Source organism: Myodes glareolus, chromosome 19, assembly GCF_982192425.1.
Source record: "Myodes glareolus chromosome 19, mMyoGla1.1, whole genome shotgun sequence".
In the NCBI taxonomy this organism is placed as follows: Eukaryota; Metazoa; Chordata; class Mammalia; order Rodentia; family Cricetidae; genus Myodes; species Myodes glareolus.
In genome coordinates, this window is record NC_142044.1 from 40,427,994 (window position 1) to 40,438,496 (window position 10,503).

A 10,503-nucleotide genomic window follows, 5' to 3' on the forward strand; every position below is an offset into this window, starting at 1 on the left:
TCTACTCGCTTATTTTTGGTTCTCTGTAGAAAATTACACTTGAGAGCCTTCTGTAACAGCAATTAAGGGGCAGATAAGACTGACACAGCCCTGGAGCCGCTCGTAATGCTAATGAAGGACTGGGACCATTCCCTAGCCAGGGAAGCTTTTTCTGGATAAAACTGCGTGTTTCTGAAGTCACAGACTGTCGTAGGCAAAGTCTGAGTGCCTGAGATAACCAGCCGCCGGCACTACTACCAACAGCAGACATCCATCTTCCTCCGAGGAAACTCAGTGTGGCCTTTATGAATTGGACAAGGCTTTTACATCAGTGTTTCAGGGGTAAACTCGTTTACAGTACAGCAATGTGAAAAGTGAGAAGGACTCCCCCCTCCTGACTTTATCAAAATACCATGTTCTGCCCGGCGGCTCCGAGGTTTCATAACTCCTCTGCTGTATTGGTCTTTTCATCCTTGCCCCTGCCCTTTGAGGTCTCCCTTCCTCACCTCCAACTCTTCCATGGTCTCAAGTTTCTTGAAGAAGTTCCTAAGCGATGGAAGAATACAAATCTATGCTTCCTAGAATGCTATTCTTATTAAAACAAAACAAAACAAAACAAAACAAAACAAAACAAAACAAAAACCCAAACTTGCAATGTGTTTAGGTAGCCATGCTAGATTTTCAACTTCAACCCTGAGTACGGGCGGCCCTTTTGGCTGATTTCCATTTAATTCTGTACTGTCATTCCTCTTTCCGCATGCCAGGCTTCGCAGAGAATGCTCTGGAATCAGACTGCTTGGGATCAAACCCCGGCTCTGCTGCGAGTGGCCTCCTGTGAGGTACTTTGACCTCTTTGTACCTTCATTGTCTTGCATGTGAAGATATGATATTGCTAGGGCTGTCTTGACCGTCACAGGAGAAGTTAGCGATTCCATGCCTGTGAAGGGCTAGACTGGCACATGGGTTCCTGAGGTGGAGTTTACAAGCAATGTGAGTGGTGGGGTAGCCGATCAGCCATGAGGCAGTAGCGGCAACAGCACCAACGACACACTGGAAACGTGGCTAAATTATCCAGTCCTCAGACAACTCCATAGCATCCTCATTACAGCTCAAGAAACCAAAACAGAGAGACCGAATTTTGCTCAGTTCACTCAGCACGTGGCAGCCTGGCTCAGGTTTAGGCTGTTCGGCTCTGCAGCAAGCATTCGGCCAGTGTAACTTATTATTATTACTGCTGTGTGAATTTATGCACGCAGCAGCTCTACAGCCTCTGTCAGGAGTGTTAACTGCTCACGTCTTACGCATATTCAAAGTATATTAAAAATAGATATGAACACTGATGGAATATTGATTTAGGCAAAGACTAGGACCTAAATCATCGGAAGGAAGCAGTCGGGACTAGGATGTCAGCACAGCACCAGAGAGTCAAGCCCTCTTGATTCCTTGTTAATTGTCAGATGGAACAGGCACTTTTATAATGAGAGAGAGAGAGATCCCTAGAGCAAAATCAATGCCCAGAGCCAGGATCAGATTTGGCATTGTAAATGGTGAAACAATTCAGAATTATGTGCCTCCTGATACGATGCAATAGGAGCACCTCGTGGCACCTTATGAAAAAATGTCCAACCAGAATCTCGCCATGAGCCGGCTAGAGCAGGTAAAGACGCTTGTTGCCAGACCTGACAGCCTGAGCTCGATGCCCGAATCCCACTTGCTAGGAAAAGAGATCTGACTCTCGCAAGTTACCCTTCGGCTTCCACCTGTGTGCTGTTACACGCGCATCCACACATGTACACATGGAGTAAATGAGTACATGTAAACACCGGTCTCACTGTGCTTTTAGTCCTAAGATGGAGATTATGTGAAAAGCAAGAAGCCAAGAAGCACAGTGCCAGACGAGCCGTGAGGCAACAGCCAATTCAAAATGTGGGGTATTTCTGCAAGATCGCTGGCCTAACTCAGAAAACAAAGTCCAGTGCTGAGTCGAGAGATATAAAGGATGGATACTGGTTTTTGGAAATAATGTTATAGGTATCAGCTGGGGGCATAATGGGAGGGGTACTATGGACCAGTCTTTAGGTAGTAGATATTAAGAATGTCTACTTTGTAGCCATAGTGATGGCACTGTGGTTATATAGGAGAATGTTCGTGTTTTGGGTGTAAACTAAATTATTCAGCAGGGAACTGTCATCCATCTGCAGCTTACCAGAAATTCAGAGAGCATCACAGCAGACAGAACAAGTGTGGAAAAGGTTATGTTAGTAAACCTAAGTGGGGCGTGTTTAGAATTTTAGCTTTTTGTTAATTTTGTAAATTTTCTTGATAGGATCTTGCTGTGTAGCTCTAGCTGACCTGGTGGCCTTGAACTTGCACCAAGCCTCCTGTCTCTGCTTCCCAAGTGCTGGGACTGTAGGCACATGCCACCATGCCCAGCTTAACTCTGTACGAAAATTCACTTGCCTCATGAGTCATGTGCCTAACGTCTTTGGACAGCAAAGGAGGTTTCCATCCTTGTGTATGCTGTTGCGGTTTCATTAAATTCTCTAAAACTTTGGACTATGCTTATATACTTAAAAAAGAAAACTACGTTTAAAAATTATTTACTGAATCCTTATTGGCCCAAGAGTATTGAAACCCAATGTGAACTTTTTAGATATCTTGGCACCAGAGTGCAGTACTAGTACCGACCCAAAACAATTGCTCAATAAATGCTAGTGAAATGTTTGCTGAATGAAGCTGTGATTTCCTGAAAATTCTCAAACAGTATGAAAATACAAAATGAAAAGAAAAAAAACCAGACACACGAGATTGAGACCCTTCTATACAAGGAGATAAGAGGAGCAAAGATTTTAGTGATACAAAATGGGGCTAAACCTTTTGATTCAAATAGTTACACTAAGTGATTACTCTTGGACTTTTAAAAATATCTGTTTATTATTATTTTACACTATTATTTACACGTGCCCCACGTGTCAATTCATTGCATGAATGTAGCATTGGAGGACAACTTGTGGAACGGGCTCTCTTCTTCCTCCATGGGTGTCTGAACTCAGGGTGTTAGATTTGGTGGCAAGCATCTTTGCTTGCTGAGCCTCCTGGCTGCCTCCCTTCAACAAATTTTGAGCTTGCCTTATGGGAGCCTGAAGATTCTGTCCCTTGAATTGACCCAGCAGCAACTGTGACTTAGTAAAGAAACCCCAATGGGATCACACTTAATGACATATTTGTGAACAATTATAGTCTTTTCTAGAGCCAGGAAAAGGGACAAGTTTGGCTCAAGTTCAGGCATGAGCCCTTTAAACCCCCAGCGCCAGCAGGTGTTACTCTCTGGGAATCAATAAATACATGGAAATCAGGGTCACCAGCCAATGGTTTCAAAAGAGATGGCTCTGGGCAGCAAAAGAGATGCGTTTTGTACAAGAGAGAGAGGAAGAAAAGTGACCAAGATTTAGAGAAATAATAATGCTCCCATTATGCATTTTCATAGTGCCTTTCCCTGAGGTACATGGTATTTACGCTAACTCTTTGATTTTTATGGTGCCCCTATGTGGTAGATATAAAACAACTGAAGGTCTCAGACAGGGAAGCTATTGTTAGCACCAAAGAATACTTCTTCATATTGAGTAGATCAATCACCTCCTTCCCTCGGCTTCAGTAAAGTCATTTATAAAGATGAAAGCTATTACAATCTTGGGAGAATCAGATTACAGCTTACTGTGTGGGAGACTGTCCGAGTTGAGTCTCATAGGGCGGCTTTCTTCAGTGATGTGGGGCTGCCTCCTTTTTACAGAAAACCATAACAAAAATTCTCAAAACTGCCTCAAGTCAGAAGTGTAAAAGCTTGGCATGGAAAAGACACAATTTAATAGTGACTGCTCTATGTAAGAGGCCTCTCTAAAAGTATCCCGTGAATATCAAGCTTTATAGGCCATGTTGAGACACTGAAGGAGACCACGTTAAACTAAATTCTCTTTCCGAAATCAAAAATGAAGAGAAAAATAAAGCAAAGGGACTCACTAGAGAACCAGCAGTTTATGATAAATGTCCCCAGATGTGGGACTCTTCCACTGATGTTTCCCACCTTCTGACACTGTGGGCTCATGATTGCTTTATTCCTATGGTGTTTTAGAGCCTCAGTAGTCCCTTTTAATTTGACTATGGATATGGACTTTTACTAATATGCAAATCGTTACATATGCTTTATTAACGAGGTCGCATTTGAGGTAAGTAGATGCGGTCATTTTTTAGGTTAGTGGAAACCTGGTCTTTGCATCCCTTCCTCGTATTCTGGAACAGATGGGGACAGGAGCAGAAACTAGAGATGGCCGTAAAGATGCCACAAAACTATTAATGAAGAGACAAAGATAGACAACATCTTGTCCTTATAGCTTCCCACGGGAAGTTTTCTTTCATTAAAGGAATCCAAACCAGTGTTCTTCATAAAGAGAGCGAACACCACCAGAACTAGGATTGGAACTGGTGGAGAAATTGAGCAAGAGGCAGCTCATGCCCTCAGACTCTGGGCTCCAGCCACTGATGCTCACTCCTCTGCCACCTCCCACTCCGCAATTTGGATTAAACGCCGATCCTTTACCATCGGAGGACGAGTTTGCTTCTGTGACTCCAGCATCCAAAGTCTTTTCAAGACTTGTTTTTAATTGCTGCGAGCCGAGTAAATACCGAGTTTTCTCTAGTTCATTTGCCAGAAGCTGAGTCCTATCACTACCAGCATAGCCACCTGGACGAGACCTGGGCTGACCCACTGAAGTATTAACAGCAAAGTTTAGAAAACCAGTGAGACTAGCTCTCGCTTGATTCGTTTGGCTCGTAGAGAACAGAACCTTACAAGCACTCAAGGTTTCTAGAGGGTGTGCACCCGCGCCGCATGACATACCTTTTGGAAACGAAGAGGTTGAGTGTGTATCTTCCTGGCTTTGACAACAAGTTATTAGAATCGCCTTTTGCCAGTGGGAAGATGCATTCAAATGCCAGGATTACTGCACCTCAGTGTACAGCTTGCCTCGGGCTGGCTCCTGAGCACCACACTGAAGCAGGGCGCAAGCCCCAGATCCATCAGTACAGCTTCCTCCTCCCGACCTCTTGCTCTCCCTCCGAGCTACCCCCAGCCAGTCTGTAGGCAAACCACACAGGAACTAGCAGACACCCAGCTGCACAGAGTTGGGCGTGAGTCTTAGATTATGTGGTTTTGTTTTCTTGCTGCTAGAGTCGCACCAAAACGCAAGTGGTTCACCGAAACGCGCCTGCTCCTCCATGTTTCGGTTTTAACAATACCCGTCTGCCCCCAACGCTCATATTCACATAAGAAAGCTTCTCATCCTGGATATGGCCCCTTAGCAGGCTGCCGCTCGCTTCACAGAAAGCCCTAGTTTGACATCCCTCCATCCAGAGAAACACAAAGGCCACTGGGAAAAAGTTAAAGTCACCCTGGTCAATGGCAATGTTAAAACCTCAGAGAAATCGCTTGCTAAGTGTATGCAGTCTGTCACATAACTCTTAGCTTGTGATAAAAATCTCAACCCAAGAAAGAAGAAAAAAAGGGGGAGGGAGGCTCTCAGAGCCAGGAGTTTTGTTAGCAACATGCACTAACCAACTGAGTTAACCAGCCTGTGAGTTAGAAGTTCTAAGCTCGGGTTTGCCACTGTCCTTAGCAAGGGTGTTTCCTTAGACCCATGGGACTTCACATTGAGCAAGGTGGAGCCAAAGTGTCTGGCAGTTTCAGACTCTTCTCCCTCAGCTTCCCTAGTTCTTACCTTTGTAGTTCTAACCTGCCCTTCCCCCACACCACCTGCAGCCTGGGCTGGCTTCCTTTCTCTGTGTTCTTGTATCTTCTGCATAAAAACGAGACATATGTCAACGGGGTGAGCAACACCGTTAGAGTTTGGAGGCTGGAACCAAGGTGACGAGGGAGATATTGGGATTTCGCTGGCATTAATTCTTGGATCGTTTCCTCTATTTGACTCAATTCGAAGTTCTAAAATTTTAACTTATTTTTCATTCCCGCCTTCTGAGGTGGTGTCTCATTGCTTCTTTAAAGGATGAATTTTGCTGAAGATTTACTTCTTAAAATCCCTTTTCTCATTATAATCGTTTACTTTTTTTTTTTTGAGACAGGTTTTGTTATGTAATGTAGCCAGGCTATACCTAGAACTCTCCAACTTCTTGTCACAGCCTCAAGACCTGGGTCCAGCCTGCTCAAGTGCTGGGGTTACAGATTTGCACACTACAGTTGCTTACTTAAGCATTTTAATTGAAATAGGAAAGAAGAAGCCTGGTATAGACTTAGCAAGCAAGCTACCCTGGTAATAGTAGGTGCTCAGTAAAATTCATCAAATGAACTAGAAGAAGTAATTTGCTGCCCCTGACTCTTTAGTAATGGGATTTAATTATTTTTATTTTAGTGTTAATTATGTGCATATGTGTGTAGGTATGTGCATATGTGTGTGGGCATGTGCATGTGAATTCAGTGCCCATGGAGATGAGAAGAGTGCTGGGTCTCCTGAAGCTCAGGTGATGAGGCCACAGTGAGCTGCCAGACTTGGTTCTCTGCAAGAGCAGTGTGTGGTCCTCTCTACCGGGCCATCTCTCCAGCCTTTTTCTTATTAATGGAAGCCTGCACAAGTTTCTTAAAACTGAGTTGACTGTGAACGGGATCCCTGCTATTTTCACATTATGAAGAATTTTAAAGGTAACACGTCTCTGACTTTACAACCGTTACCACAGGCTTCAGGGTCCCGCCTCTGTGATCTAAGAACCTTCTTGGGTCCCATCATTACATTTAACAATTTCACTACCAAGTTTCTGACTCCGAGAGCCTCTGGCCAGCACCCTTTTCAGCAGTGGTTACCAGGTCAGCGGCTTGTGATGGTTAACCATGTGTTCACAGCTGGGGCGTGGGCGGGCAAGGGAAAATGGCGAACGGTTCTATCCAGAACCTCTCTGTGGGTAATTTCAGCGTGCACCCTAACGTGGAAGCTACTTTCCCACAGGGTCCTTTTCTAAGTAAAGGGCAGAGCACAGAGCTAAAGAACCTCAAAGAGAATTAATTTTGCTAGCAACTACTGGCTGATGGGCAGACATGATTGCACACAGGTTGGGGGCGAAGTCACAGCAATGGTTTACTTCAAGACAGCTCTGTGACTGACAGAGGACAAAGTCACAGCTTAGGGATAAGGATGTTATCCGCATTTCAGCTTTCGCCATCAGGAGATACTCAGGAAAATAGCAAGTCACTGAAGTTCCACTTATCCTCAATACAGAGAATTTCCTTAAAAACCACACTTGCTCAAAAAAAGAAAAAAAAAATCCAGCGACTCCTTTGGAAGGTCCATCTTTCATAACAGAGTTTATGCGCTATTGGGCTTCATTTCATTTTTGAGTAAAATGTGTACTTCTGATTCCACAGAGTGCATCCAGACGTTCAGTCTCTCTGTAGAGTTTGGATATTCTCCATGCACGGCTCTAGGATCAGGCTACAAAGGTACTGATGAGCATAATGCAGCCTCTGCCTTGCTGGTCACTTCCTTCTGGTCAAGGGAGAAACAATACCACAGATGGAGGAAGTCAGCCGGGTGGAGAACTGGGGTAGTAAGGACTCACAGCTACAAAACCTTAGGATGAGAACGAAACTGCCCCAGTGAGTGAGGCAGAGAAGTGTGTACAGAGGTCAAAGAGGGCAGATCGCCAGGCGGAGAGTTTGGCTGGCTGTGGCAATGGGAGCCAGTGGGAGAATCTGAACTGAGAGTGTTGGGAACTGTCTTGGGTTTGAAATCTTTCCAGGATTCTCCTGACTGTCCTGTGAACACTGTCTTCTGATCCTCACAGCCATTACCATCTTCAACACAGAAGCTGCAAGCAATCCTCAAAATCTGGCTTACTGGTGTCTCTCCATAACATTAATGAGGGGCAAGGGTGGACCCTCAAACTGGGATTCCATCATTCCTTCTTGTACCCTTCCCCTGAGCTGTGTGTAACCCTGCCTCAGCTGCTCGTGGTCTCAGAAGACGAGAGGTTAATCAAGGGGAACTCCATCCATGCAGCTATGGGGAAATCACGGTGATGTGACTGTTTCGGGAGGGCGGGGTGGAGAGGTTGAAGTTGGTGATCATGTTCCTGTCAGTAACCCCTCACGCATGGGTCTATAAGTCAGCGATTCTCAATCTGTGGATTGTGACCCTTTGGGAGGGTCAAGCAACCCTTTCATGGGGGTCACCTAAGACCATCAAAACCCACAAATATTTACATTATGATTCATAACAGTAGCAAAATTACAGTTATGAAGCAGCAACAAAATAATTTTATGGCTGGGGATTACTGTAACATATATTAAAGGGTCACAGCATTAGGAGGGTTGAGAATCACTGCTATAAGTAAGCCAAATTAACTCACTGATTCACTAAGCTCCACCTGGGCAGGAGATTTACTTTGGTCTGTTGTTGGTCCCCATGTGAGGTAGTAGATATTTGCTTATGTTTTTCAGGAAAGGTTCATACAACAAACACTATACAGTACGGCAGTGGTTTTCAACTTTCCTAAAGTTGTGAACCTTTAATACAGTTCCTTGTGTTGTGGTGACCCCTAACTATAAAATTATTTTAATTGCTATTTCAGAACTGTAATTTTGTTGCTGTTATGAATTATAACGTAAATGTCTTTGGAGATGGAGGTTTGCTGAAGATGCTATGGCCCACAGGTTGAGAACCACCGCTGTAAGGGACCAAGAAGAGAAGCCTGACATTTCCCGGGATGTTACTGTAGCAGTCCAGGTGGGAGCGATGGTGGCTTAGTGAAGCAGAGGTATCTGGGAACGGCTGAACTCTGCATACAGAGGGTGATCGTCACGTTTAACAACCACCACGTGTGGCCGTAATCCCACTATTCAGAAGCCCAAGGAGAAGGATTGCCATGAGGTTAAGGTAAATTGTAAATTCTAGGCCAGCCTGGGTTACAATATGAGCTAATGCCCTAGCCCCCTCCCCCCAAAAGAAAACAACAACAACAAAACAGAAAAGGCCAGGTGTGGTAGACTTTAATCCTAGTACTCTGGAGGCAGAGGCAGGCAGATTTCTTTCTGCCTCCATTCAAGGTCAGTCTGGTAACATGATTGTAACATCTACTGGAGAGTAGCATCGATAACCCATTTATTCAGTAGCCATCTTGTATTTCAAATGAGATCTGATAATTATGACATAAAGTGAAAGACAAGCGTCCAAAAGGACCCCAAGGCTCCCAGCCTGAGAAACGAGAGCAGGGCAGTGTCACTGAGCCGGGAGACGGTGAGAGAGCCTGTGTGGAGGGACAGGTCAGGGTTTGCACACACTGATTTTGAAATGTTAGTGAGACGTCTCAACAGGGAGGTCAGAGCTCTTCACAGACGAATCTGAAGGTCAAGAGAGATCAAGGCTGCCAATGAAACTTCGAGCATTGTGGCTGTAGAAAGGGTTCAAAGCTGTGAGACTACTCACTGCCTCCTGGACCTGGAGTCTAGCCAAAGAAGACGACCTTTTGGAGAAAGGACACCTCCAGAGTTGAGAGACTGGGGAACCAGTAGCAATGAGCTGAAGTCAGAAGAAGTGGTACCCTAGGCACCCTGGACACCAAGTAGAATAAAATTTGTTGACTTTTTCTAAAATTCTAATTTAGAAAATTAAAACCACAGTAACAACAGAACATCAATCAACTCATTATCAAAGTATGACATTTGTACTGGGGGTGGATAGCACAGCAATGCAACTAAATTGTTACCCCAAATGGAGGGACACAGATAACAAAGATCCCCTTACCTAATACTACATCAGGCGAGCTAATTCCACCAGTGTGGGCCCATCCCACACTTCTGTTGAGACTAGACAAGTCCTCTGCAGCTTATAGGGGCTGCAATGTTTGAGCGAGCCTTATCTATTTCCATCTGCCTCGTCAACCACTTTCCCTGTGTTGGTGACCCTCAAGGCTCCACAGCGGGCTGCAAACCTTCCTTGGTCCACTTCTTTCCACCAGCCTGCCTCCCGGTGGTCTTTGATTCACACGATCCTCATATTAAACATTTCCAAGCCAGAATTGATCTTTTCTTTCTGTTAGACCATCTCAGATCATCTTCCTAATCTCGATGAATGACTGACATTTACAGTCACCCCCAAAAGAAACTTGAGAATTGCAATAGACCCCTCCCTCTTTTCTCTCACTCCTACATGACTTTGGAGTCAAGCCTAGGACCTCATAGTTTCAACACAACCCAAACAGTATACACCCCACGGCCATTGCAGCATTGGAACCATTGCCTTTTATCTGGAGAAAACACTCTCAGACTTTAGGTGATGCTTCACATTGTACTTACACCTCACCCTTTATATACTATGTTTTTTTTTTCCTGTACAAGCATATTTATGATACTATTTAACTTACACATTAGGCACAATGAGAGATGAATAATGATGAAGAACAGTGGTAATATGCTACAATAAATGTTATATGGATTAAACAGGCACATCCTGTTTAATATCAGCACTC

General features: G+C 44.5%; 1 protein-coding gene across 2 annotated transcripts in view; it reads right to left on the bottom strand.

Annotated features, from left to right (window-relative positions):
* Grap2 (GRB2 related adaptor protein 2) overlaps nt 1-5,126 on the bottom strand; it is a 71,836-nt gene extending 66,710 nt beyond the window's left edge. Inside the window, exon 1 of one of the 2 annotated variants that reach the window (XM_048454734.3) lies at nt 4,874-5,126. The gene's annotated coding sequence lies outside the window, so the exon portion shown is untranslated. The remainder of the gene's footprint in view (nt 1-4,873) is intronic. The other variant, XM_087898950.1, reaches the window with a different exon arrangement.
* Nucleotides 5,127-10,503: the final 5,377 nt, after the last annotated feature.